At 43.1% G+C, this 27,686-nt stretch overlaps 1 protein-coding gene across 1 annotated transcript in view; it reads left to right on the top strand.

The window, feature by feature from the left end:
- WNK2 (WNK lysine deficient protein kinase 2) overlaps positions 1 to 27,686 on the top strand; it is an 88,915-nt gene that overhangs the window by 6,469 nt on the left and 54,760 nt on the right.

Genomic DNA, 27,686 nt, shown 5'->3' with positions numbered 1-27,686 from the left:
TTATGCTTATCCCAAACAGTGTACTTGTTGGAAATTTTGTCCATTCAGAATTAGCTGCATAGCTTCTGAGAGATTCTTTTCACATGCAAATGCCCATGCCTTGTAAAAGGCACTGGGAGTTTGGGACATGGAGTGGATCACAAGTCCTGCTTGTTCTCCCCATCCCCTGCCATCACCTGTGTTGTGAATACAAGTTGTGAATGCAAATTGTGACATATCACTGAACACCTCTAAGCCTTAGGAAGAATCTTATTTCCCAGCTGCTTGTCTGTAACAATTGGTGAACCTAGATTGAGTTTCAAATCAGCTGGTAAAAAATGTGCACTGAAAACTTTCTGGAGTGACTCTTCCATGATGTGCAGATAGTGGGGGGTGGTGATGTCCCTTCTCAATCCTTTAAAGAAATATAAGTAAACTCATACCTGTACTCATCTTGAATTGTATTTTATGGGGGATGTTCCATCTTGGTCTTGAATGGTCTTACCTGTGCTTTCAGTTCATCATAATCTCCAAAATGCTTTTTTAAAAAATTACACCCACTGGAAAATTATTTTACTGTATAGTGTTAGTACAGTAATATGGCTGTGTGAGACAGTGGTTAAATGTGTAGCTGGAGTAATGGACACAATGAATGCCCATGTTCTGGGAATGTCCATCTTGTTTGAACTGTCAAGGAAGGAGTAACTGAAGACCTAATACCATCTGTTCTTCAGTTTGCTGCAGAGGGCTATAAATCACTTATTCATGAACTCTGAGGAAAACTGAGAGGAGAAGGCAGGGCCAAGTAACACTGTGGAGGATTCTAACTTGGCCATGTTATGTGAATTCAATCTGATCTTCATTCTTGACCTTCTTAAAGGAAGCTTAAATGTTCTCAGAATGGTATTTGATCCTGTGATGTATCTCAGCACCACCTTACTAAGGTTAATTTAAGTTTTAGATATTGGTTAGATTAATATTTTTTGTAAAAAAAATGAAAACCTAAAAGGAAATTAGCTTTTTTTTTTTTTTTTTGGCTACACACCAGTCCTGTTTTGTAGTGCTTTTATTGGGGGGGGGGGGGGGAGGCTGTACAGTAGCTGTTTAATTCAGCTTATTAATTGCTAAAGCTATTAATTAATATATTTTTCAGATTCTGGAAGTCCTGATATAGTTCATCTCTCTCTCTATTTTAAAGGCCTTTTGTTTCACAGAATTCAGAGAATTTGAGTGTAAACCTGTGTGGATGATGGCTGCCTTATTGTTTGTTTGGGGATTTTTTTTTTTATGTAGTTTTGGGGAACTGTCAAGTATCTTTCCATTAACTTTTTTCAAAGCATGAGCCTCTAAACTGTGGTTAAGAACTGAGCATGGTAATGTGATATTCTGTATTCCTGAATTAACCGGGCTTGTCCAAAGACAGTGTTAGTGTATCTTGCACACTTAAACTGCCTAAGACTCCGTCAGGCTAAACAGATGGAGGAAGGGTTTTTTTCTTCAGCTGAATAGTAAAATTTGTTCTATATTCTATAAAATAAGGCTTTATTAAAAAGAACAGATGACAGTTGGACACCTCATGTATTGAGAACTGAGTATTGATTTTACAGAAGCAGGATTTGATTTTAGCCACACAAATACTATCTGGACCAGGCACTGCCTCTGTCTGCTTCCAAAATGGATGTTCCTTTCTCTCACTAGTGCATGCTCAAAGGATTAAAGTTGTGGTATTTATTCCAGATTTTTATACAATAAGCAGCTTGTTCACATTGCCTTTCCTGATGCTGGACTGCTTCAGTTAGAGGAGCATTTCAGGTGCCTCGTTGTGCTAGCCAGTGCTGGTGCAGCTGTGGTGCTTGACTGGGCAGAATCAATCCTCAATCCTACTGTTCAAACAGAATGCTTGGGAACGTGGGGGGGAATCACAAAATTTCCAGTGGATGTAGCTCTTTGCTGCTGGCCTGTGCAGTGCCCTGCTGAAACACTGGAATCAGTTTTACAAGAGACAGATATTATCAAAATAGGTTTGTTTTGTTCCAGGCTTTGCTGATTAATTAAGGAAAACAGGCATGGTTATGTGCATCTGAATTTGTTTTGTATCAGTGTGTGTTTGCAGAGTTGTAGTAGATAATAAAGCAAGTGTTACACTAATGAAATGGACTTGCTTTTATCTCACTTATAACACTTATATTGCTAAGAATGGCAGAATCTTCTGTTTTCAAAGCATGAATTTGCAGGAATTGTGCCCCTCACTCTTTCCTTAGCTGCCAGGGTAGTAGTTTAAGGCAGTTTGGTAAAGGCTCCAGTGAGCCTTGCACACGTGAGGGGAGCTGGGAATGAATCTCCCCTCTTGGTGTAAGTTCTTTGGTCTGAGTTTGGCCATTGTGGGAGAGGAGACGGGCAGTACCTCTTCCAGGTGTCATGTCAGAGGAGTGTAGGTGCCATCACTGAGCTCTGTCTCCGTGTGATGGGTGTGCAGTTGGAGGCATGGCTGAAGAGTTAATTTCTGGGTCCCAGCTGTGGTCACACATGGCGGGGCACATCCCAAGGCTGAAGCCATTTGGGGCGTGTGCTGGACGCTGCAGCTTTGCAGGCACCTTACCTTGAGAAAAGGCACAGAGCCCTCGGTGTGCTGGCAGCTGAGGACTGGCTGTCAGAGCCCCAGGTGCCTTCAGCAGAGTCCATTTGGACCCAGGTCAATTTTATACGTTATTTTTACAGTCTCATGTTAAATTAAGCCGACTGGATAGATTCCCACGTGATACAAGATGCTGCTGTGGAGGCATGCTGTGGCTTCCTCTAGGGTATAGATAACTGAATCCCTCTCTGAGCAAGAGGATTTCAAAGTGCAGAAAGAAGAAACTTGTAGCAAATAACTGGTTGGGAGAGAGAAGTGAAATGTCTTTTTAACTTGCTGGAATAAATGATAATTTTTATGTTTAGGACTTGACAACTTGAATTTCTGTTCTCACTCACGAGTACTCTGCCAGAACCCTTTCTCCTGCCATGCAGTAGGTACACAACATCCCCACAGGGGCTGCTAACAGGGTAGTCTTTGAGAGGCTGACATCCCTGACCACGAGAAACAGTTAGTGATTAAAAAGTGTGTGATTAAAATGTGTGTGTATCTGTTCACTTGGATGAATCTATAATAACAAGTTTTTAACCAGTAAAGCTTGAAAACTATTAGAGCAATTCTTTCTCTAAGTAACACTAAAGCGTTGAAAACAGCTTCATTTACTGAAGTGTGGATATAGTTTTTTTAGCATGTATATATATATAAACCATGTTTTTTGTTGGAGGGAAGGAGATAACAAGCTCAGGCTTATGCACCTGTGGGCTTCAAAGAATGTTTGCTGCATGGCTGTGTTTTGAGGCTTTTCAGTGTGAAATGAGACACTTGGTATAATGAAGCCTGGGTATTCAAAAGCAACTGCCACAAGGAGGGGACTGGGGATTTGATTTTACCTACACAAATACTATCCAGACTTTCTTTCCTTTTATTTCTCATGTTGCTGAATAACAGCCCCATTTATAACAAGCACTGCTGGGGTTGTAGCCATGTTGGGAGGGAATCTCTCAGCATGGAGCTGCTGATGGAGAGTGCCTGGAATGGGAAGGTCTGTGCCTGGGGCAGTTGGCTTTATCCAAGCAGGACACCACAAAAAATACATACTTTACAAACTTGGGCCCTGAAAATTAAATCCAGTGTTGCTGCTGAACCCCATATTCTCTGGGTGTGATAGGTGTGACTGATGCTGGTCTGGCTTTGTTACAGGTGAGGGAAGGGTTACAGGGTGCTTTATCAGCCCCTTCCTGCCTGCCTTTGACATTTTTAGAATCACAGAAGGGTTTGGGTTATAAAGGAACTTAAAGACCATCTCATTTCAGTCCTCTGCCGTGGGCTTGGACAGTTTCCACTACACCAAGCTGTCCCAAGCTCCATCCAACCTGGCCTTGAACATGTCCAGATATGGGGCATCCACTGCTTCTCTGAGCAACCTGTGTCAGTGCCTCATCACCCTCACTGCTTTGTTAGGAAGGCTTTATTAGTAAAATGGGTGCTACCTCACAAAAACTTTCCAATAGACTTTTAATAAGCAGTTTAAATTACTTTTTTCTTTCTCGTTCCTTTTTCCGGTCTTCTGCCAGCCCTCTAAAAGTTAAAAGGACACAGTTCTGCTCTTAATACCTTCTACGCTGCCACAGGGTATATACACTTATCCTTTTTTCACATTCCTTATTTTTCTTTAGAGGGTCATCTTAACAATTGCATGAAATTATCTCCTGTGATTAATCTGATGAGATGCTATTTCACCTGAGAGCCTCCCAGTTGTTCAGGGTGTTTCCTTGGGTACTGCTTTGTGCAGCCTTGGGACTGTCAGTCAGTGACAGCTGGGACAGCATCTGATGTCTCTGAACATCCTGATGAACCTGGGAGAGAAATCAGAATTTTCAGAGAAACAAAGGAAAATAGGGTGTCACCTAGTGAGGCAAGATGCAAAGGCAGTTTATAACCTCTTGTGCAATAATTGTTTCTGATTCTTACCTGTTACTAACAGTTATCTTTTTGCCTGCCTTGTTGATGCTTTGATGCTGTAGTTCTGCTCCTGCAAGTACCGTCCACATGCTGGAAGTGCTTTTTTTAAAAACAAGCTTCCATAAAGCTTATATGTTGAGCATTTTTGTAGGCTTTATCCTGTTTGCAGTATCTCGAAGTTTTAGAATTGAAATTGTAATTTATGATTTCTGTTAGAGAAAGGAAAAAAGTCATTAAAACGTTTCCACAAAGCTAATTTTTGAGTGCAAAAAGAGATCACAATATGTTTTGTGAACTGTGACCTTTGTGCCTTGAAAGTTGTATAGGGTATATTTCCTAATGGATTTCTGACAGCAGAGTAACTTGAAATTCTCTGGCAGTGGGGTCCTTGGTGATGTGAACTCCCCATGTGGCTGCTTCAACAGTTTGGCTATTTCTGATAGTGCGCTTATCAAGTTTACCAAAAATTGAGAAGTGCTTTGTTTCCATGTGTTGCTACCCTGATTTACTCACTAATTGTGTTGTGGAGAAGCAAAGACTGAAAATCAACCTTTGAATGTGTTTTTGACAACCACTAGAAATAACAAGAATGGGTGACTTTGTTTACTCTTACAATCACACAGTAGTTTGTTTTAGAAGTGGCCTTAAAGCCCATCCAGTGCCTCCCCCTGCCACGGCAGGGACACCTTCCACTGTCCCAGGCTGCTCCAAGCCCTGTCCAGCCTGGCCTGGGACCCTGCCAGGGATCCAGGGGCAGCCACAGCTGCTCTGGGCACCCTGTGCCAGGGCCTGCCCACCCTCACAGGGAACAATTTGTCCCGTAAAAGAATTCTTGCTCTTCATGAGTTTGTTAAGTTGATACAAGATAACAAACTCCCAGTAGTTTTGTATGTATTTTTCTTCCAGGACACATCCTTCACTAAGCTATAATCTGTGACACAGCAAAGTGTTTCATTGTGTGACTGAAAGAAATGGATGGACTGGTTTAACTGGAAGATCTTACATATGCTGGAATGTTAATTAGTCTTAGAGGTCTAAGACAGATGAGTAATTAGTCATAAAAGCCTGTTCACCTGTTTTTAAGGTGTTCAGTTAAAAAAAAAAAAGTATTAAAAAAGAAACCTACTGCTTCTAAGGTGCTCCTGTACTGAAGTTTTAACCCCCCTGAGGCAGGGTTTATGCATGTTTCTATAAGCATTCTGTCTAGTCTGTTCTTTAAGGATGCGACATATTTTGAAATATGGTAACATTCTCAGAGCAGAAGCTTTTATTCTTAGGTTGCCCAAAATCCCATGTAAATTTACCTGCTTTAAAAATAACTGCAAGCACTGATCGTGCCGGGATGGTCTTAAGAATCTGGCATGATCAAAGTGAACATGCAATTTTTTTTAAATTGATGGGAGGCATGAAAAGCCATAGTGTAGAGTATGCAGCAGTGTGTAAACCTGGACTGGGGCTGTGATCCCCACAGGGGAAATGGCAGTGCAGAATCAGTATGTTTGCAAATACGTGTCTTTCTATAACATAGATAGAGTTGGTGGTTCCGGGGCTTGACTCCTCCTTAACCTTAGATACGGCGGTGAAAATACAGGCTCAAGTGCTTCCTCTGCTTTTCAGAGAATATTCTGGGAATTCTGCCTTTCTTTATGAAGCTGATTTAAGGAACATTGTAGCTGCTGTCTGGCTGCATTTGTCAGTGTTACACCTTGTTTAATAGCTGATGTGGGATAAATCTGAGAACAACACTGCAAGTGGAGGTGGAATCCCTAAAGAGGTGGCTGTGGAGTGATTTGACTTGATTTTGGTTGCTTCAGTCTTACTGTTGAATTGCTGTTTTCTTCCATGCTCATAGCGTGTTTGCCCTTTGTGTTCTTGTGCTTTGCTTAAGGCTTGTCCCTAAGAAGTATGTGAGCATTACTTTAAAAGGCCACACATATGTGTGCAATAATTACCATAATAAAGTGTTTGGACAGGTGACATAAATACAAGAATCTAAATTTGTCTGTGTCCTCCTAAATTTAAGAATTAGTAAATGAGTTTATGGCAATGAGTATTATTCTTTGTTAAAAGGTGTTTTGAAGCATATGGGCTTTGAAAATTAATTGCAGTACATGGCATTCATAATGGAATAGGTAATGTGCTTCTGGTAGGTTGAGTGATTTAAAAAAAAAACACCAAATCTTTAGCTTGTCAGTTCTCAGGTGCTTTCTTCTAAAAGTGCCTGGAGTCATTTAGATGGACTGTGAACTGGTTAGGTAGTTCTGCCTGAGGCTTTTACAAACATCTGGAAGTGTCTTTACTCTGCAACTGATGTATCAGCTCTCCCTTGAGTGCTGAGTGTGAGGCTGTGCTGATATTCACTGTCATACTCTAAGGTGCTAGAAGGTTAAAAAATTTGGGGTTCAAAATGAAATTGCAACTCCAGTGAAGGCTGTGCTAAAAATTTTTTTCATTGCAGTCAATACATTTTCCATGACAGTTACTATTTGGAAAGCTTCTGGAAACAAAGCTTTAAAATATTTTAAGTGAATCACTTCATGACTCAAAAGGTTTTTTTCCCATCTTGAAAATATCTGGGCTTTTGTATGGGATGGTAATCCACGTCTAGATCTTGGTATTTTATTGTCATCACTTTTGTGATATTGAAACCATTGACTTTCATGAAAATCAGCTGAATCTGATGGCAAGATTATCCAGCTGCCTGCTGCAAAAAGCCCTTTGCTGAATACCTCTGAGCATCCTCTTCTGAGAGTTCTAGAATTTAACTACAGCTACTTAGAACCTCTTAGAGGTCCAACTTGTACATTTTTAATCTTGTAGACTAACATAATCTACAAGAGCTGGAGTATTTAGTGTATTTTTACACTAAAATTGGGATACCAAATGGGTGCCCTTACTATAAAGGGATCCCAGCTCACTGATGTCACAGACAATATTTTAAAGTACTCTACCTGAATTTTAGCCTTGCAGACTAAAAAAAAAATGTTCTGGGTAAAAGAATGCTATTTGCAGTAGATCAGATTCTGTTTGTTTCAAGTGTGCTAACACAATCTGAGTGGTCCTGAGAACTTTCTCATCTAGAGCTTGATGAAAACCAAGCTTTTTTCCAGATGAAAGGCTCAGCATAGTGTGATACTGCTAGTGAATACCAGGGAGGCTGCCCACTGCTCTAGTTCTTCCCACTGCAGCAGAGAAATCTCACAAATTAATTCTATAATCAGGTTAATGGAAAGAGTGGAAAGGGTAAGAAGAATTTTTCTGGATTTATAGTTAAGGGAGAATGGGAAGGACGATGTGGCCTGTGCTGTGTCTTGGTAGCCAGCAGTTGGGAATGCATGCTGGGGGCCAGTGCCTGTAATGCTCTTTTAATAACATATTTTTCACATGTGTATTATTACAGGGGGAATTAATGTGTTTTTGTCCATGGAAATGTCTAGTAAGAAAGGGGTGTGATACGAAAAAAATTTCTTCAACCAGCCTTGTCTCTGTTTTGAGGGGAGAATACTCCCTGATTCTCACTTGAGCTTCTCCCACTCTAGGAAAGGTAATGGGAATTAAACACAAAAAAAGAAACTACCCTGGCGTAGTTCAGTTTTTATACTTTTCATGTTCAGTAGGTAAGGGCATTTATTTTTCACCTTTTATTTCCTGGTTCCTTTCAGAAGCTATGGATTGGGACTGGTCTTTTACCTTTATCACCTGCATAGTTGAAAGTTGGAAATAATGAATCCTATTCCAGGTCAAGCCCATGAGATTTTTAGAAGAAATTAGTTGTGTGTGCTTATTAAGTTGCAAAATCTTATTATCATGTGAAATGTCTTAATATTGTGGTGCGTGTTCTTGGTGTTTAGTGCTTGTAGGGCTCCAGGTGTGTCAGAGCAAGACCAAGGACTCCCCTTGTTTACCCACAGGGTGCACATCTGGGAAGTTTGTCAGTTGAATCATAGCCCAAACCTCTGTTGAGATATTTGTTTCCTTTCCTATTTTCTTCTGTGTCATTTGAAACCATTTTTATTCAGGGTAATGTTCTGGAGGATCTACTGTGTAGTTGATAGATTTTTTTGAAAAAGAAAAACTGACTAAAAATGTCCCATTGGGAATGAAGGGTCATCACAGAGCTTTTAATTTGATATCCAACCAAGCAGCCGTGGTATTTAATCCGTCCTTGGCACAGCAGCCAACGTATAAAAGCCACAATAAGAAAATTATTCGTTATATCCTCCTCTCAGTTTAATGGGATGTCCTCTAAACTAACCTGTATGGGCCTGTGGTGGCTTCCTTTAAATGTGGTTTAGTTTTTTTTCTCTTAAGTTTTTAATAAATAATGAGAAGCTGTCTGGGCTTTATGGGATAACTCATTGCGCTTCATCTTTTTATTTCCAGATGATTCTTCTTTGCAGATGGGTATCCCTATTGTAAGGGATTCCAATTACTAATGCCACAGAAAATATTTATTTATTCTGAACAAAGCTATTCCTATAATTTCTTTTTTAAGTTATTTAAGTATTTTTTCTTATTTAAGTATTTTAAGTTAGTTAACTCAGTTGAGTTACTTAAGAGGTGTTTTTTGTTCTGCATTAAGTGCAACTTATTTTTTGTAAGAGATTTGTTTATATTCTCTCCATCTGTTTTGCATAATTTTTTAGGTTCAAGTATTCCTGAATTTCTTTCTCAAGAGCCTGCAAATTAAATTGAGTGAGGAAATCTTTTCTTCACTTTACATAACAATTTAAATAAACTATTGCATGTCAAATCAAGCCTTTAGTATAATGAATGCAAGGTGCACCATGAGACTTGGTTGTGCCATATAATACTGTGCAGTTAATGAATGATCTTCTGTCTGAAGTTAAAAATATGAAAAAAAAATCAAGCAGATTCTTCTGTGACAGACAGTAGTTCTCAGCTGCTGCAGAGAAATTGAAGCTGTCTTCTGAGGAATGTATTGAGATATCTTTTTTTTTATCATCAGAAATGAAACTTGGACAGAGATGGCTGCAGATGTGTCTCCCTGTGTGGCCTTTGCATCTCCCCAGTGTGCAGGGTGGGCTGGGGCGTCTCCATGGGACCGAGCTGTGTCTGTAGGGCAGCAGCTCAGGGAGAGGGGTCATGGGGCAGAGCAGGAAGGCAAGGATTAGTTGGGTCACCTGCTGTGAAATCTGTTTAGCAAGACCTGTGTGGGTATTTCGGGGATGGGATCAGTGGGTGATGGCAGTGAGGCTCTTGGGGGCCCTGTGAGCACTTTCCTCCTGCTGGGTTAACTGGCAAACCAAATCATAGACACATCAGGGTTGGAAAAGATTTCTTAAGACCACCACATCCAACCATCCCCAGCATCACCGCCATGTACACCACTAGACTGTGTCCCAAAGTGCCAAATCCATGCTTTTTGTTGATACTTCTAGGGATGGTGACTCTACCACTGCTGTGGGCAGCCTGTGCTGGGGCTGAACAGCAATTTCTGTGAAGAATTTTTTCCTAGTATTCAACCTGACCCTCCCTTACTGCAACTTTAGGCCATCTCCTCTTGTCCTGTCTCATTTGTTGCCTGGCTTGTTACCTGCATAACTTGTTGCATGAATAACTTGAGCTGTTTGGAAACAGGGAATTGTAACAGAGCCTCTTGTAAAGCAGAGCTGCAGGTCAGTCTGCCATTAGGGCCTTTTCTTTCCATGCACAGGCTGTTGCTTTATTGCCTGTGCTATTGTGGAAGAGAATGATTCATAGGCTGGAGTTCCTATTGTTCCTTCCTCTCAAAACTGCGAGTGTACATGGGGCAATGCAGTGAAAGCTGGTCATGGAGAGCTCTGTCCACATGCAGAGGCACAGTTACACAGTGTGGGCTTGAGGAACAACAGGAGCTGTTGTCTGCAGTGAAACCACGAAGTGGTGGAGAACAGTGAGCTTGGCATTCCACACCAACACACAGGGCAAAGGAAATGGGATTGTCCAAGATGCTGGTTGGTCTGCTTAATCCCAAATGTTTGCATAGTGTTCACTACTGTTTGGACACAGCAGAGGGAAAATGCAGCTCAGGAAAGAGTTAATCAAGGTCTTAAGATGAGTGAGCTGTGTACTGCATCTGCCGTGTTGGGCACGCCCGGGCCTTGTGCCTGGCTGGTTTCTCGTGGGCGGGTTATCCTTAGGGCCCAGTTGGTGTCAGGCTGAATTTTGCTGGAAACTGCTGGAAATCATGTTGCGCTGCTTGGCTCTTTGGGTTTGGGCTTTTTTTTGTGGGAGGTAAATAATAAAGCAACGTCAGTGCAGCAGAAAATTGGATGGCACTCCAAGTGTTTCTTCAGGAAAGATAAGGGAAATGAATGGATGCTTGCAAGAAGGGTGACTCAGGGACTCAGGATGACTGAGGGAGGGGAGGAGGGAGGAGTTGGGATGTATTGGGATGGATGGTTATGGAAAGGGACAAGCTCACAGTTCAGGAGCGGCAGCAATATGCAGTCATTGCAGGGATGCCTTCTTATCCCCCTCTCTCCTGGGATGCCTGAATCCTCTCCTGGTTCCTTCACCTAAGTGGAGCTGGCTTGAGTCTTCAGTGTGAGGTGGGGCTTGTCAGATTTCTGCCCACTGGGGAGGATTTTGCCTGAATTCTTTCTCCTTTTGCATTACGTTTGCAGTGAGTTGTGGAGAAAGTCCTTGCCCTTTCTCTGCCTTCCAGGTGGGATGCAGGATCGGTGCTGCCCTTCAGCTGCTGCTCTGAGCAGCACCTTTTGTGTGTGCCTGCCTTGCTGTGGTGGGCAGGGACAGCAGGCACTGCATGCACAGAGCAGTGGGGCTGGGGGGGTGTACACAAGCGGGCTGGCCCAGGTGCCTTGGATGTGAATGCAGTCGCTGGGAGGGGGGATGCAGAACCTCCTCTGAGGTGTTCCTTTAGGAGGGATGTATCTAATTGGAATATATGAGCCTCTTCAGGCCATTCTGAAAAGCTGTTTCTGTTGAAAGATTAATATCCCAAATGCTACAGTGCCTGTTGCCTTTCCTGGATTTTCCTTCTAACAGGAGTGCCTTGTCCCATGGTTTTAAGGCACAGCAAGTGCACCAAAACCAAAGAAAGGTTTTCTAGAAAATGATTTAGTGCTGAATTGTATACCTGGTCCCACGGGTAAACTAAACCTGTGGCTCAAAGTCTGAGCACTCACGTTAACCTCAGCTGGTGCTGAGTGTTGCAATGCAATGTCTGCTTTTCAGATTCATTTTAATTAAGAATCTGTTGAACACCTGCTGGGGCTCTGCTGTTCCCAAAAGCAGGGATATGTATCAGTAGGGGAGTTGGGAACCATGAACTCTGCTCTCAGATGATGTTCCCCAACTTCATTGTACAAAATGTTGGGAACTTCCTTTGGATAACTGGCCAAAGGCTACTGGTGCAAACCACTGCATGCATCTCACTTCAAGAAAGATGGGGGACTAGTCCCTCAGAATCCAACACATGGTTACGACAGCATGGCGATCTCAGATACATGGCTGATAGTGAGAGATGGTTTGTCCATTTGAAGAATAGCATCTGAAAAACAGCCCAAACACTTTCTTAAAGGAGGACTTGAGGTGAATTAGTCTTCCTGGCCACCATGTACAGGCGAATAATTAATAGGCTCAAAATGAAACCGAGGACATGTAGGTTAGAGAACAGTGAGACCTTTCTAACTAAGAGCAGTTAGGCATTGACAAATATTCCTTAGGCAGGCTCACTGGAGCTGTGTGCAGGTCTGTCAGAAATAGTATAAAAATCATTGCTCCTGTCTTGGAGCAAGGGAGCAGACGTGCTATTTCCTGGTGACTTCCAGATCCGCTTGCTGCAATTCTATTACTCTGTCCTGTGGCATTGGTCACACACTCAGTGTCACAAGGTTTGCATTGACATTGATATGGCCAGTCCTGTGAGCACTGTTATTTCAACCAGCACACGGATAATAAAAGTTTGGTTTAGTTTGGTAAGGAGCCAGTCTGAACTGAATAGTTATCTCATCTTCAAAATGACATGTTGACAAGTTCTGTTTGCATTTATTTCATAAACAGTGGGTTGAACTGGTTTAAGATTGCATTAAGGCTTATGGTGCATAACTGCAAATAACAGCCAGTCAACAAAAATCATCCCTGTTCTGCTGCAGAGTAATCAAGCACCTGAGAGCAGCAGGGACTTGTCTGGGTGCAGGCAGTGCCCTGACACTTGTCTTTAAAACCGAAGAACATATTACGAAGGGCCGCCAGAGTGAGTCAATGAAAGGAGAACCTTGCTTCTAAAGCAAGGCTGGACCTCAGCTCAGTTAGCCTGGCAAGCCAAGAGGTCTGTAATAACTCTGTAGAAAGGCAAAGCAGGGAAAAGGCACCATAAGGAAGAGAGCTGTGAAGGCTAGAGGATGAAGTTGGCTTGCGAAGGACTGACTTCGAGCAAACTAAACAAGGAGGAGGAGTAAAGGTTTAGCACAGCTTTGCTTTAGCAGTGGCATGACAAGAATTCTAATTGTCTTAATACGAAGGTTGCTAAGTTTATGAACAAGATTGATTATCTGGCATGTCCTGCACTTGGCTTTGGTTGTTCTCATCTAAGAGGCTTCCAAAAGAAAGCGGCCTTGCTTCTAAGATCTTGAGCTACTGCTTGTCTCTGTTTTCATATGTCAGGAACATATTGTCAAAATGTTTAGGTTTCATCCAACACCTTGTAGTAGTGAAGGTGAAAACTTCAGAAAGATTAACTTAACACCCCCCACCTTTGATTTGTAAGTATATTTTTAAGTGTTCATGTTGCTTCTGAATTGTGTGATTTTACCTTTTCTTTTAAAGTTCTGTAGTATCCTGAAGTTATGTCAAGTTTTCTCCTGCAGGAATCCTTGAGTTTTGAATGTACCAGTCAATACAGAGATTTCTGTTTTCCAGAGAGTCCTTCCTATTTAAAAAGAAACAGGACAAAAGGCTCTTTGTCTGCCGATGGGCTTTGGTGCCTCTAAAGTTGTGCATTTACACTTTTGTTTATAGGTTTGATTTTTGTTGGAGTTGTTGGTGATGACTGGAGGCTCAGAATCAGAAATCACACCCAAGTGTCTGATGCCAGTGGAGCCTTGAACTTGAGAGCAGAGATAAACTGATGTGGCTTGATTGATTGTGGTTTATCCAGCACTGGAGGATTGGACTGGTTTTAAGCAAAATGTTGCTCTGCACAGGAAGAGTGTGTGACTTGCTCAGTGTGCAGAGATGGTCATGGAGCCTCAGAGCAAGGGGGACAGCATGGGTGCCTGGCCCTGGCTCTTGGGGTCATGCCATTCCTCTGGGATTCACCTTCCAGCCCAAAATGATGGGGTCATATGTGAACTAATATTGTCATCTTTACTTTATCAACCTTCATTGTTACAACTGTGGAAGTGATGGTAGGGCGTTCCCAGCAGATGTTGGTGCTTCCTACTGTCTTTCTGATCTTGTTTTAAATAGTCTACTAGTGGTGATTCGTTTTCCTTTTTTCCTTAATGGCAGGGTTGAAAAAGGGTTTTCAACCAGTGCTTCTGTGACTTAATTTGCAAGGGTACCTGGACATCATACAGAATCCTGTAGAATGAAGGAGCCCTATCTTGATATCTTCTAGAAATGCTGTGTCTGGGGGCATTTGCCACGGTCATACAATCTTCCCAAGGATGCTGTATTGAATGTCTTGCTACCTTCTGCTCAACATAATCTGAAAGTGTTGAGCTTGTGCCAATACTGTCACGGCATATATGGTGGGGTTTGGTCATAGCAGAGGAAAAATGCAGCACTTAAATCTCAAAAGCAGTGAAGTGTTAATGTGTCATTTTTGGCTGATGCTAAAACACTGAGGTTATTGCTTGCTTTTCCACAAAACCTCTTATCTTGAGAGTAGGTCTGTTCCTGGCTCAGTGCATATTTAGTGAAGCAACCAAGTAAATAGACTAGAAGAAATTGTTGGTTATTAACTTAAGGTTGGTAAAGAGAGGTAGCAGTAATAACAATACAGGAACAAATCTGATTTGTTGTAGTGGTAAATCAGCTCTAAATTCATTACTGTAATACCATATTATGTTAAAGGTGTTTTTGGTGAAATAATAACACTGTTGGAAAGTTTATTAAATTATTACTGTTTTTACTAGTTATTATTTTAACATGCAGTATGGTTTCTGTAAGGACACAGAATGTTTGCCCTCCTCCCTTTCTGTTATGGTAATATAATTGCTTTTCTTTCTTTATATAGCCCAAAAAGAAATGGAAATGGTATTGCTGTTGTGGCCAAGGTTTACAGTTGTGAACCATCTCATCAATCACACCTGCTTTCCTTCCAAATGCTTCCTTTGACAAGAACATCTGTTGAGGAGAATAGCTTTATTCCCTAGGGCACCATTTCCCATATGCTCCCATTTCAGGATAAAATTAAACCAGTGGACCTTGTCAGTGTTTTCGTAACCAAAAATGAGTCCTTGTGTGTCTGTTAGTAGAACATGAGCAGTATTATTTAGTAATGGCATGAATCACTTCCACTGGTGCTCTTCTGGAGAGGAGTGCTGGCTGGCTGTGAGTGGAATTGTTCTTTGGCACACGAAGCAGATGGTGTTTAGTCAGAGAAGTGTTGTATGTCCAATCTGGTGCTGCTTGGCTTGCTGACAGGGTAGTGGTTTGTGGAATGAAGAGCTTGGAGGTATGGGTAAGCACCAAGAGGAAGAAAACAGGGCTCCTGTATATTTCCTGTGAGGCTAGTAGAGCTGTCAGATGGCCAGATTTCCATGGGCATCTCCTCTTGATGAGTCTGTACATTTTGTGCAGGGAATTGATGGCTCCCTGCGTGCTTGGCAGGGATCTGAGACGAGTGGGCAGGCTGTGCTCAGCCCAGCTCTCAGGTGTGGGCGTGTTAATTTATTGTACGTACACAGTAAGTCCAGCCTGCTCTGGGATGACGCTCACAGGGTGGGCTCAGGCTGACATCTCTCCCTCTCTGGGGATGGACCTGTGTGTATGGAGAGGGATAACTCAGGTGGGTTCAGGCTGGTGGTCATTTCTCACTGCATCTCTCTCCTCCTGCAGAACTGTGACCTGGCAAAATTAGCATCTGTGGAACCCTTTGTAATCCTGGTGTGGATGTGAAGGGAACACTAAAGCAGTGCACGGCTTTATCTGTAATAAAGCATTTGTTTGGAAAGGAGTCTGAAGGCCCAGAAATCCCTGGCAGCTCTCAGGGAGTGAAGCCCATTGATAGTGTGCTCACATGAGGATAAAGAGCTGCCAAATTGCACAGTGATGTAAAACAAACAAACAAACCCCTTTTGTTTAAACTGTGCTTTCTGAACTTTTTCAGTACCTCTCCCCAACTACATATAACATGAGCTGATATGTAAGAAAAGCAGAAACTGCTATTCCTGACTTCAGCTGGACTTTCAGGTGGACGCAAACTGCTGTGTGTGCCTTGTACTTGGGTACAGTCCATGTCAAGCAAGTGTGTGGCCTTGAGTTTTAATGTGCCACTGAGCTTTAAAGACAGCCCTGCCCTCTTATGTAAGGTTTTAAGGCATTTTCATGCCTTGTGCTATTTGTAATTTATTTACCTGCATTTCCTCTGCAGTATTCAAAAAGGATGTATTTCGGGCGAGGTCCTATCCTACAACCTTTCTTTTTCCCAGGGTGAGGCAGGTACTGGTGATACATGGTTAATACACTGCTTGCTTTTTTTTCAGGCAATGCTGCAGTCATCTGTGCTTTCATTTTTCTGTACAAGTACCATTTTCCCCAAGACTACACAATAACTTATTGACTGATGAAGCCCTTTCATGTAGTCACCTGTCACTTATCCTGGGGACTGTGGGAAGCACAGTCCCAGGATTTAAATTCCGTGCAGTGGGTGTCCATTATTGCTGGTAATTGAAAAAGTCTTACTCCAATTGCTTTTTCTCTTACAGTAGTAATTAAGCTGTTATTTCACAGTTGGAGAAAACTTTTATTCTGTGCAGTCACAGGGACCTCAGAGAGACCAGTCTTTGCAATCATAATTGGGAATATTGATTGGTCTTTACTAATAGAAAAGCCTTCATCCTCTAAGGAGAGATGAAGTACCTGAATTTTGTAAAGTTAAAAAAATAATTGCAGAACCTTTTAAAGTTATACGGAAACTAGGCATAGTTCCTAGGTTATTTCTCCAAACTTCTAGTCATGTTTTTCATGATGCTGTATTTTGTTTTTTAAAAAGTTTTACTGAGCAAGGAGATCCATCTTCAGAGAAAAAAAGAGTTCTTTTTAAAAACTTGTTAGTGAAAATGTGTACCAGTAATTCAGTTTATGGATTGATGGATTGGACTATTTTAAGGTGCATTGAACCCAATGGTTCTTCAGTCCTATTTTGCTGGCAATGCAATTTTCTTTAAAAAAACAACAAAAAAAAAAACCAAATCCAAGCAATCAAATCAAGTGCTGTTCACTCCAATTAATATGATATGTGTATGCACTAGTGTTCTTTTCTTCAGATGTCTAGTTTGAAGAGATTTCAGTCCTTTTATTTACTTAAGTAGATAGAGGGAAAATCCTTCTGTTGGGCTGTCTCTCTGGGGGCGAGTTCTTCAGTTCTGTAGTACGTTGTTGGTGTGCCTGAAGTCAAATGGTAGCCAAATGGAAAGGATTTTTTGTTTGCTTTGTGAAGGTGCACGTCAAGGTAGTCAAGAGCAGTGTCATCTCTGTACATCCCCTCTTAAGGGAGTTGATAAAGTCAGCTTTTGCATTTTTTTTCCTGTCAGCTGAGGAGAGAGAGAGAGCGAGCACAGCAGAAGGTTTCCATATGTTTTGCTACCTGGTATTGGATTTTATCAATGTAGGAAACAATATGTGATTAAACATACAACAAACCTTTTTTTGGTAAATAGTCTGTGTAAACACTATCTTCTCGCACTACTCCATGAAATCTGAGTATGAAGCTCAAACTACCAGGCAGTTCTTTCCTGTAACCTAGTTTTCCCATTTGAAAGCCTGTTGAGTATTTAACCATCTGGATCCTGGGCTGTCACCAGCTGGTTGAGGGACATGATTGTCCTGCTCTGGTGGGACCGGGAGCACTGCACCCAGCTCCGGGGCCTCTGCAGGAGAATGGTGTGGGGCTGCTAGAGAGATCTAGAGGAGGCCCTGGAGCTGCTCCCAGGGCTGGAGCCCCTCTGCTCTGGAGCCAGGCTGGGAGAGCTGGGGGTGCTCAGCTGGAGAGGAGAAGGCTTCAGAGAGAGCTCAGAGCCCCTGCCAGGGCCTGAAGGGGCTCCAGGAGAGCTGCAGAGGGACTGGGGACAAGGGATGGAGGGACAGGACACAGGGAATGGCTCCCACTGCCAGAGGGCAGGGACAAATGCGATATGAGGAAGGAATTGTTTCCTGTGAGGGTGGGCAGGCCCTGGCACAGGGTGCCCAGAGTAGCTTTGGCTGTCCCTGGATCCCTGGAAGTGTCCAAGGCCAGGCTGGACAGGGCTTGGAGCAGCCTGGGACAGTGGATGGGGGAACAGGATGATCTTTAAGGTCCCTTTCAACCCAAATCATGTGATTCTGTTCTTGAAATCTTTCAGAAAATTAAATGTAGTGTTTCCTAATTATTGTTGCTTTCCATAGAGTCTCTGTCAAATGTTTTTTGTTAACTACAGTCCATGTAATAATTCTTCCATCACATTGTAAAATCCATATTGCTGTAGGCCACAGATTTTAAATTACAAAACAGCTGTGATCAAGGCTGAACACATCAACTGATAAGGAATGTGTCTGTGCCCACCAGTTGGGAATCTGCAAGTATGAGACGGGTTGTTTTTGTTGGGTTTTTTTTGCTTATCCAGTTTTCAAATTCTTGTCATGATAGGCTGCAGGGACTCCTATCACTGAGCATCACTCACATTTGTTTAGATTTGGAACTGCTGACTTTGTTTTCATAGGTGGTGTCTAGCCAAGATTTGAACTTTCTTGTTTGCATTTGGTAAAGACCATTTGAATCAGTATTTTAGGCCTTAGCCAAGGTCATGTGTCCTGTAACACAATGGGGGCTGTAACAGAATATTTTCATAGACTTCAAGTTATAAAGTACTTGTCAGATCGAGCCTCCTGTATGTGCCTTGGTTTGTAAGAGTTTCTTCAGTGAATTTGGTAATCCCTGACGCTCTCAGAGAAACTGTTCAGCCTGAGCTCCTCAGCACGGACAGTGTGGCCCAGTGCTTTCCTGCTTCTCACAGCCTGTCCTTAAATCAGTGTCCATGCTAAGAAGCACAGCGCTCTCTGCGCTGGGAGCTGCTCTTCTCAGCAGGAGGATACCTCAGTCTCTGCTGGGACCTGTCCATGGCCAGGCTGGCTGTCCAGGCCTTGTCCAGCATTCCCAGCTCTGTTGGGATCAGTCCATGGCCAGGCTGGCTGTGTAGCCCCAGCATTGTTGGGCTGCTTACATGCGGTTTACAGAGAAGCTCAGTCCCTCTTTGTGGCCTCTCACTTTTGTGCTGTAGAATTCTCCTGATTCTTTCAAAACTGTCACATTTGTTACTAGTGATGAGCTTTTTTTCCACAGTTTTTTGTAAAAATTTAAATCACTTTGTTAGAATAGAACCTGAGCCCTGCAAAACTTCATGAAAAATCCTCAAGGACGTGTATTTTTATTGCTTACCCAATTGTTAATTATTTTATATAAACAGATATTTTCTGTTTCAATGAAATTCTTGATGTGAAGCAAATGCATTGCAGAAATCTGAGTTTATTATGTTAATGTTACTATATTTATCAACCCAAACATATAATCTCCTTGGAAAATGGCCCAGATCTGTTTCTCATATACCCATGTTGATGTTACTCTTTCATGCCTTGCTGTCCAAGGAATGGGGAGTTCAATTTTTAACTATGAGTGTGTTTTAGTTGACAAGCTCCTGTTATTCTTTTGAGCAGGGCTATAGAATGTCAAGTTTTGCAGGAGGCAAAAAGAAAAAGGAACTGTTTTGTTACAAATGGGATGCTTTCAGCTTAATTCCTAACCATTATGGGAGACTGTGATGAATGTGTCCTGTCTGGGAGTGCAGCGTTTGCCTTGAGTGTTTTCTAACAGGTTGTCAAGTGGTGTTAGGAATGCACTAGAAGTGACAGCTCCCTACAGCGCTTAGAAAGGTTCACAAAGAATATATTTCCAAACTCTAGACACATAGTTCTGTTAAATATTTAGGAGCTGGGATACCCCAATCTGAAGAGTGACTTTGTGACAGTGAAAGGTCCCTCTCCTCAATTTCCCAGAGCTTTGCAAGCATTGAATGCTCGTCCAGTCTCTTGAGTTGTTACGGCAGTTGGGCTATTTGCTTTTTCCTTCGTCTCCACGCTATATTCTTCCCACTTATGTTTTCTTTTGAATTTTACCTCCAGCAGCAGCAGTAAGTGGTTGGTCCTTTCTTGGGTGCTGCGTGCTGTGGAGCAGGGCTGGAACAAGAGCAGAGTGTTCCTGGAGCAGCTTCAGGGCCTCTGAGGCTCATGACTTTTCAGGTGCAGGAGTTTATAGAATCATGTAATCACAGGATGGTTTGGGTTAGAAGGGACCTTAAAGCTCATCTTGTTCCACCCCTCCCATTAGCAGGGAGACCTTCCATTAGACAAAGTCACTCCAAGACCTGTCCAACCTGGCACTGGACATTTCCTGAGGAGTTGGGTATTTGCAATTATATGTCCCTCTGCAAGGATGTTTTTTTCAAAACAGAGCAAATTATTTTAAAGGAATATTTTCCTGTATTTCCCTGAAAAGGCCCCTAGCTAAAACTAGAAGCAGGTTGGGATGGGAAGAGCTCTCAGTACTGCTGGTTAGGGTGCTGCTCTTCCATAGATCCTCAAGGTGCACTGAGGAACTCCTTATCCTTTTTCTGTGTGTGTTAGAAATTCAAAATATGGGCACAGAAGCATTAAATGGCTTGGTGTAGGAGGCTCAGTAGGCCGCAGTGTGAGGAAAGAACTGAGAAAGTTTCTCTCCAGGATTCATTGAGCCACTGTTGGTGTTTAAATTAAGATCTGTGCAAAGACCCAGCACTTTTCTGTTTTCCAGCTATTTTACATTCCTATCCTTCAGTATAATAAAGTTCAACATGTCTGTATAAAGGCACATGTGAACTTGGTCAGTCTTGCATTTTTTGTGGAAACGGGGATGTGAAAAATTCGGAGATGCTGAACTTACACTGAAGGCTGTGCGGGCAAGTTTTCCATGCTTGCCTGGCACCAGGACAGATCTTCACTGGGAAGAAGATAAAATATGTCCAGCTCAATAAGGCCCCAGTCACTGGGGTGATAAAAGATGTGGATGGTACAAGATGTTCTCCTGCACGGTGAGCTTGAGGCAGCTGCTGTGAGACCCATGATGGTGATGACGATGGTGACGATGAATGACCTCATTGTGGTCTGCAGCTTCCTCCTGAGGGATGGGAGAGGGGGCAGGCACTGATCTCTTCCTTTTGGTGACCAGTGATAGGACCTGAGTGACCAGCATGGAGCTGTGCCAGGGCAGGTTTAGGTTGTATCTCAGGGAAAGGTTGTTCCCCAGGGAATGGGCACGGCCCCGAGGCTGCCAGAGCTGCAGGAGCCTTTGGACAGCACTGCCCAGGGATGCCCAGGCTGGGATTGTTGCAGGGGGGCAGGACTGGCATTGGATTCAATGATCCTTGTGGGTTCTTCCTAGCTCAAGGGATTCTATGGTTCAGTGGCTAAGGGGATCTCCTCATGCTCTGTGCAGTGCTCTCCTGGGCTCAGCACAGAATCAAGTGAGAAATGGCTTTTTAGTGCTGCTTTTATGTGACACAAGGTGATTTTGTTAGAAGAGTGGCCACATTAGAGGTATATTCATGGCTGTGTAGGAAAGATGATTTGAGGAACTCTGAAAATCTCGCCTACAGTTTACTCCATCTGTCTGGTTTGGTGGGGAATCTTAGGGTGTTTTGTGGGTTTGTGGTGATTTTTCTTACTAATCTGAACTTGAAATAGTTTCCTAAAATAAATGTACTTAGTGTGTAATTGAAGACTGCCAACCCTTCAGGGACGTCATCACAAGGCTTGAAGGGCTATTCCATGGGCATTTTCTAGGATTGGTAAGGCTGCCTAACCTGGGGTTCACTGACAAATGCAACACAGTCCAAGGGCTTTATTTGGGAGTCAGAAAATACATATTCTACTCTCCATCCTGCCACAGCTGGTAGGGGGAAACAGGGGAGAGAGAGAAAGCGTTTGGCTTGGACAGTCTCACTGGGGGGAACTGAACTGGGGAGTACCATTGCTAAGCCATCATCTCAGGCCAACTGAGCATCCTGTTGCCTGCTTAGGGTTCCTGGTGGACTATGATTAATTCACTGGTACAAATACTTCACTTTAAGAGTGTTCTACAGATTGAAGTATGCAATTGCTAGGTTATAACTGGATGGGAAATGGTAGCAATAATGGGATGAACATGCTGTTTTCTTGTTAGAAAGGCAGGATTGAATGCTGCCCCAAGATTAAATTTGCCAAAGCAAAGCTAAATCAAACTTTTCTTGTTCTGCTAATTCTTCACACTTCTTTTATTTTGGTTGGTGAAGCTCACTGGCCAAGGGAGCATTAATGCCTGCATGCTGTTTGGTAGCATTGGGTAAATAACAGTTTTGGTGCCTCCTCTTAGGCTGCAGAGGGTGGTAGGGCTTCTCTGGCAGGCTCTCTGGTGGTCAAGGAGTTACATCTCTCTTTAGGAAAAATATCATGTCTGTGCAGCAAACACACAGCAAAGAGAATCATAGAATCCTTGAATGGTTTGAGTTGCAAGTGACCTCAGAGATCATCTTTCAATCCCTGTGACCTTCCACTAGACCAGAAAATATAAGGGGATTTCATACCTATGCAATAAGTTAATTTGCAAACTGCCCTAGAGTAAGGAGGTGAGATGGAAGAAGCACAAGCTGGCTTGTCCCAGCACATGAGCACTCTGGGCTGGTGCTGAGGCAGTTTTTAATGCTCACAGCACACCGGGAAGCACAGCCCTTCAAGGGCAGTGGATTCTCTCTGGCTCCTCTCCCCCATTTCCATCTCTCTGAAGGTGATATTTTAGGCAGCAGCACTGAAATGTCGCTCTCCACTCCTGCTGTGGGCCAGCCCAAGACTGCGCTTCCAAGGGATAGCTGGAGTATCCCTCCTGTGCTGACAAGTCCAGAACTGGAGCGAGGTTAATTTACCTGCCCAGTTACTGTGTTTGTGGGTTACAGGAAGTAGGTGAAGCAAAACACGTTTTAAAAACACAGCCAATGGTTGCTTTAACTTCAGTAAATGCTGGGCTCAGATGGGATTCCAGAAAATACTGAAACACCAGGTTCTCATGACATGCCTGAAGTGTTTTTTTTTTTTTTTGTGGTTAGGGCTTTTTCTTTCAGGGGGGGCCTGGTGTTGTGGAGCTTTCTTTACATTGATTTCAGAGTTTCCTTTGAAAAAGGTGTTTTGTGAGGCAAGTCAGAACTGTTTTGATATGTCATCTGCAATCAGAAGCTTATGTGGAACCTGTGAAGCACTGGTAATTTAGGACGTTAAGGAGATACTACTGGAAATTAATTTAATTGCTAGTGACAAGAACTTCTTTTGTTTAAGCATCAGTTGTCATGGTGTGGTTATGTTGAGAGGTTTTTCACCTGTAAAACACACTCTGGCTGTGGTATTAGGAGGTTTTCACCTCTAAAACGCATGGCCCGACCATGGTGTTGTGTTTCTTGGGTGTGCTTGTGGCTCTTTTGGGATTGGAGATTTGGGCTGTTCATTCCCCTTCATCCTGTCATCATTGCACAATGAGTTCTGAGGTTCAGTAGAAGATGTGAATCCCACTGTTCTTCTGTAAGGCTTTGAGGTATGCCTTAATCAATTTAGAAAGCAGCAAGCTGTGATTGCATCTAGCAATAAAGCACACTCAGCCTCTTCTCCTGTGCCAAATTTAGCCATAAAGGTCTGAATTCAATTCCTAATTTTCCATAGATTTCTAGCAATGACTCAGGCAAATAAGTAAATCTTCCTCAGCCTGTTCCAGAGCTCCTGTTCACTGAATTGTGAGTATCCATGGGGACAAGGACTGCTTTAATGCCTTTGGAAAATGAGTTCCCCCTGGGTAAATCTCCCTGTGCTTCAGTAGTGCTGCTGACAAATAGCAGGCTGTAACTTGGCCGCGAGTTACTGACTGAAGAAGAATGTTGGCAGGATTCTGATAGGGAATGAAGCTGTATAATCTTTTTTCTTGATTTGCAAGTTGTCTCATGGCATGTACTGTTTGTTCACAGAGAGGGGATTTTATCCTTTAGGATTACTGTAAGTGATAAGTGCTTAAAACTGAGTATATGGGGTGTGGGAATGAAAGGTCCTGGATGCTATTAAACATTTATGACATGGGCAGGATAATACTAAAGATACAGGACTGGTACATGAAAGCAGAACTGTGCATCTGTCCATAAATCCACGGGAAACCGACAGTTCCACAGGAGACAGCTGGCAGTGGGTCCCATGGCTGATTTCACACTCGAGGCCATCTCTGATTAGAAGAGTAGTTGTGGTACATGAGCAAAAGTACGTACTTGGAATGCAGATGTGAAAATGGAATGTTCATTCTGCTGATGTAGGTATTTGATTTCTGTCCCTGGCTAAGAAGTGCCTCTGTTTTTTCTTTCTTTGTCACCAGCATGGGTCAGGCTTCTGCATGATGGAGGTGAGCCCTGCCCTTGTTTCTGACCTAATGCTCCTCCTTGCCTTACAGTCAGGCCTTCATCTGTTCAAAATGAGAGAAAATGAAATAGCCATCAGTAAATGCAGCTATGTCAGTTTAAGAATTTAAAAACAAAACACAAAACTCTCAAGAAAACATTATTTATAGGCTAGCTGGACACAGAAGTCCTTAGGCCAGGAAGTAGGTAAGATATCCAAGTGTTTAAAGTAGTTTAAAATTTTTTAACGTTAGTGAAAATTCAAGACTTTAAAAGGAGAAAATTAAAAAATTTCTGTGAAAGTGCAAAGCAACACAACTTTCTAGTTTGCAACAGCTGTGCTCCAGACCCTGCTCCTACATGGTTCTATGCATTGAATCTGAAAAATTTACGTAATCTTCTTTGCAAGAGCCCTTTTCTTCATGGTGGGGGGATGGAGTTCATTCCCAAATCTGTTTGCTCCTTGTAAGGAATTAGGCAAGAAACTTGACCTTGTCTGTTAATCTTGGAAATCTGAAGGCTCAGGTGAAAGCCAGTCTCCTGCTTGTATAATTTTCAGATCCTTAGTCAGAGCCCATATGTTACAACCTGGAGGAAATGATGCTTGGGGATGACTAACTGAACATGTTCCTGCTGTTAATTTGAGTGTCATTCCAGAAATTTAATTAGTAAGTTTTCCCTTTCCTTTTGTTAGCACATTTACTTACTAAAATTCCTGTCTTTGCTGTTGTTCCCCATAAGGAACTTAATGAAGAGGTAAATTTTATATTAACAGAGAGAAGCTTTTTTTTTGCCCCTGGCTGTGATGAGTAGGGAGAAGCAGAGAACATACATGTGTTAGATTAGCAGAAATTTGATTATAGATAGGATATTCACTTCTTTGTATCTTCCTGCTTCAAACATCATGTTAATACAGTTTAAATGAGTGTGGGATTTACCAAAATTGAGGCTCTAAAGTGCTAATTGGAAATTCATGGAATCACAGAATGGTTTGGCTTTGAAGGGACCTTAAATCCCATCCAGTGCCACCCCTGCCATGGGCAGGGACCCCTTCCACTGTCCCAGACTGCTCCAAACCCTGTCCAGTCTGGCCTTTGGCAATGCCAGGGATCCAGGGGCAGCCACAGCTGCTCTGGGCACCCTGTGCCAGGGCCTGCCCACCCTCACAGGAAACAATTTCTGTCTCATACCCAGATGATCTTTAGGGCCCCTTCCAACCCAAACTATTCCATGAGTCTATGACCACCTTTCTTTGTCATGACCTTTCCAAACAATCCTGTTCTCTATCTTAAAATGTAATGCCTAGAGGTTGTTTCAGGCTTGCACCCTTAGCTTCAGGATGAGGACATTTTGCCTTGTGTGGATTATGCTATGGGGAATGAGTGTCTGTGATCCCAGTGAAGGTTTCTTGGGTTTGGATTAAACCCTGAGTGAGTCATGCAGTTAAACCAGTGTGTCTGCTGCTTCAGAGTAGAAAACACTTTGCCCCTTAAGCCCTTTCAGAATCAGCTTATGTTTTTGCCAGCGACTCCTCTGTCAGGTTCAGCCTGGAGGAATTTCAAGGAGCCCTGGTGGCACTGGAGACCCTCCCGTGGTGGAGGCTGCAGCCGCAGGAGTGACCGCTCTGCCCGCGCCCTTGCCTCTCCAGCTGGAAGACAATGCTCAATTCTTCAACAGTGCTCAATGCTTTTTCATCAATCTGATGAAAAAAAAAAAAAAATCCAGATTTTTTCTACTGTAATTACAAATAAAACACACATTTGCCTTTCAGAATCACTTTGTTGCAGTTGCCAAAATTATCCTGCTCATAATATGTAGAATATACAGAATACGGTTGTGTGCTGAAGGATAGTTTTAAAAGCTACCAATAAAGTAGCAGTGGAAAAGTTCTCACAGTGCTCAGAAACGAGTCAAGCACTATGGTATTACCTTTTTTTTTTTTTTTTTTTCCTTTTTTGTTTTCCCCACATTGGAAAGTTTTTGCAAATCTGCTGGATCTATGTGGCCACCTTTCCTTTCCTCTGCCAGCTCCCACTCTGCTCTTCCTGCCTAGAATGAGGACTTGATCCTTCTCCTTCGTAACAGCAGTGTGTCTGGTTTATTCTACAGGTTTTAAATTAGAAGGAAACTCAGCAGTAGGGAAGAAGTGATGGATTTGGGAGCAGTTCTGTGGCTCTTCTTTCCTGACTCGTTAGACAGCCTGGGGTTTTTTTTTGGCTTTATTTTTTTGCTTTAGAAGAAAGGCGGCTAGTGCAGAGCAACAGAGGTGCTGCCTGGCTCGGCTGTGGGCATTCCATGTGCTGCTGTCCCTATGGAGCATGGGGGGCTCTGACTGCCCTGGGGACCCAGGCCAGGTTATTGCAGGCACCCTGCACAGCCCAGTCCAGGGCAGCTGCTGCTGCTGCTTGGGCAGGGTTTGCTCTGATGCTGCTCCACGGATCTCAGAGGGAGCAGAGAGCACCCTGAACAGCCTCAGTGCCAATGGGAATGCTCCCCCCATGCACACACAGCACTGTGGCAGGGTTTTGTCATCCTCCAAGAGCCAAATTAAGGTTCCAACACTGTTTCCTCTGATGAAGTCTCCGTGTGAAACGTTCGTAGCCATGGGAATTCTCATTCCCATCTTGAACTGTCTGGGATTGTGGGTGAGGACAGAGTGTGGAAATGGCAGTGGCTGATGCTTTTGCATCTTGGCTACAAGTCAGCTCTGTTCCCGTTTAATTCACTCTGTGTGCATAGGACTGCAGCTCATGTAGACGTGCCTAAGTGACTTGAGAAAAGAAGGAAGTCTGAGGTTAAAATATGAACTAATTAATCTTGGGGATTGGTGAGCCTTTGGCTTTCTGAGTAAGGGCACCTTCTAAAGATCCCAAAATCTCCATTTCTAGGGCAGGGGTGGGCAGTGCTTTGGCCAAGGGGGGCAAACCAGGCAGGCATGATGGTGGGGTCTGGGTTGGAACTCCCCTGCTGCTCTGTTTCATCATCCTGGGAGGTTGAAGCGAGTGGCCGGGCTGCCTGTTTGAGGTCTCCATGTGCTGGGGAGGTCCCAGCAGCCCCGGAGCTTCTCTTGAGCCATGGGAGAGACAGAGAGGCTCTGCATGCGCTGGACAGGGTCACGTCACAGCCTGGAGCTTGTGGGAAATGCCCTGAAATTCCTGAGGAAAGCCAGAGTAGTAGAACATGACATTTTCACATTTCTAACATAAAGAATTTCCATGCATAAGCAGCCTATGCAAGAAGCTGAAGGACAGCTGCAAACACTTCTTTTATCAAAAATAAGGGAAAAGTCTCTAAAATGAAGCAGAACAGTAAACACATAGAAAAATTGACGTATTTGGATTTTTTTGGAAGGTAACACGGTTTTAATTGAACCTGAGATAAACAGGGTGGGCTGTAGAACCAGTGTGGTGAGCTGCACGGACCTCAGCTGGTGCTGTGTACCAGAGCATCACAGGAGCAGCTGAGGGCAGTGGGAGCCGTCCTGGCTGTGAGAATATCCATACCTGGAAATG

The sequence above is a fragment of the Onychostruthus taczanowskii genome, unplaced genomic scaffold, assembly GCF_017590055.1.
Source record: "Onychostruthus taczanowskii isolate IOZ18803 unplaced genomic scaffold, ASM1759005v1 scaffold166, whole genome shotgun sequence".
NCBI lineage: Eukaryota > Metazoa > Chordata > Aves > Passeriformes > Passeridae > Onychostruthus > Onychostruthus taczanowskii.
Note: the sequence above shows the minus strand (reverse complement) of the source record. Positions and strands in the feature narration are given on the sequence as shown.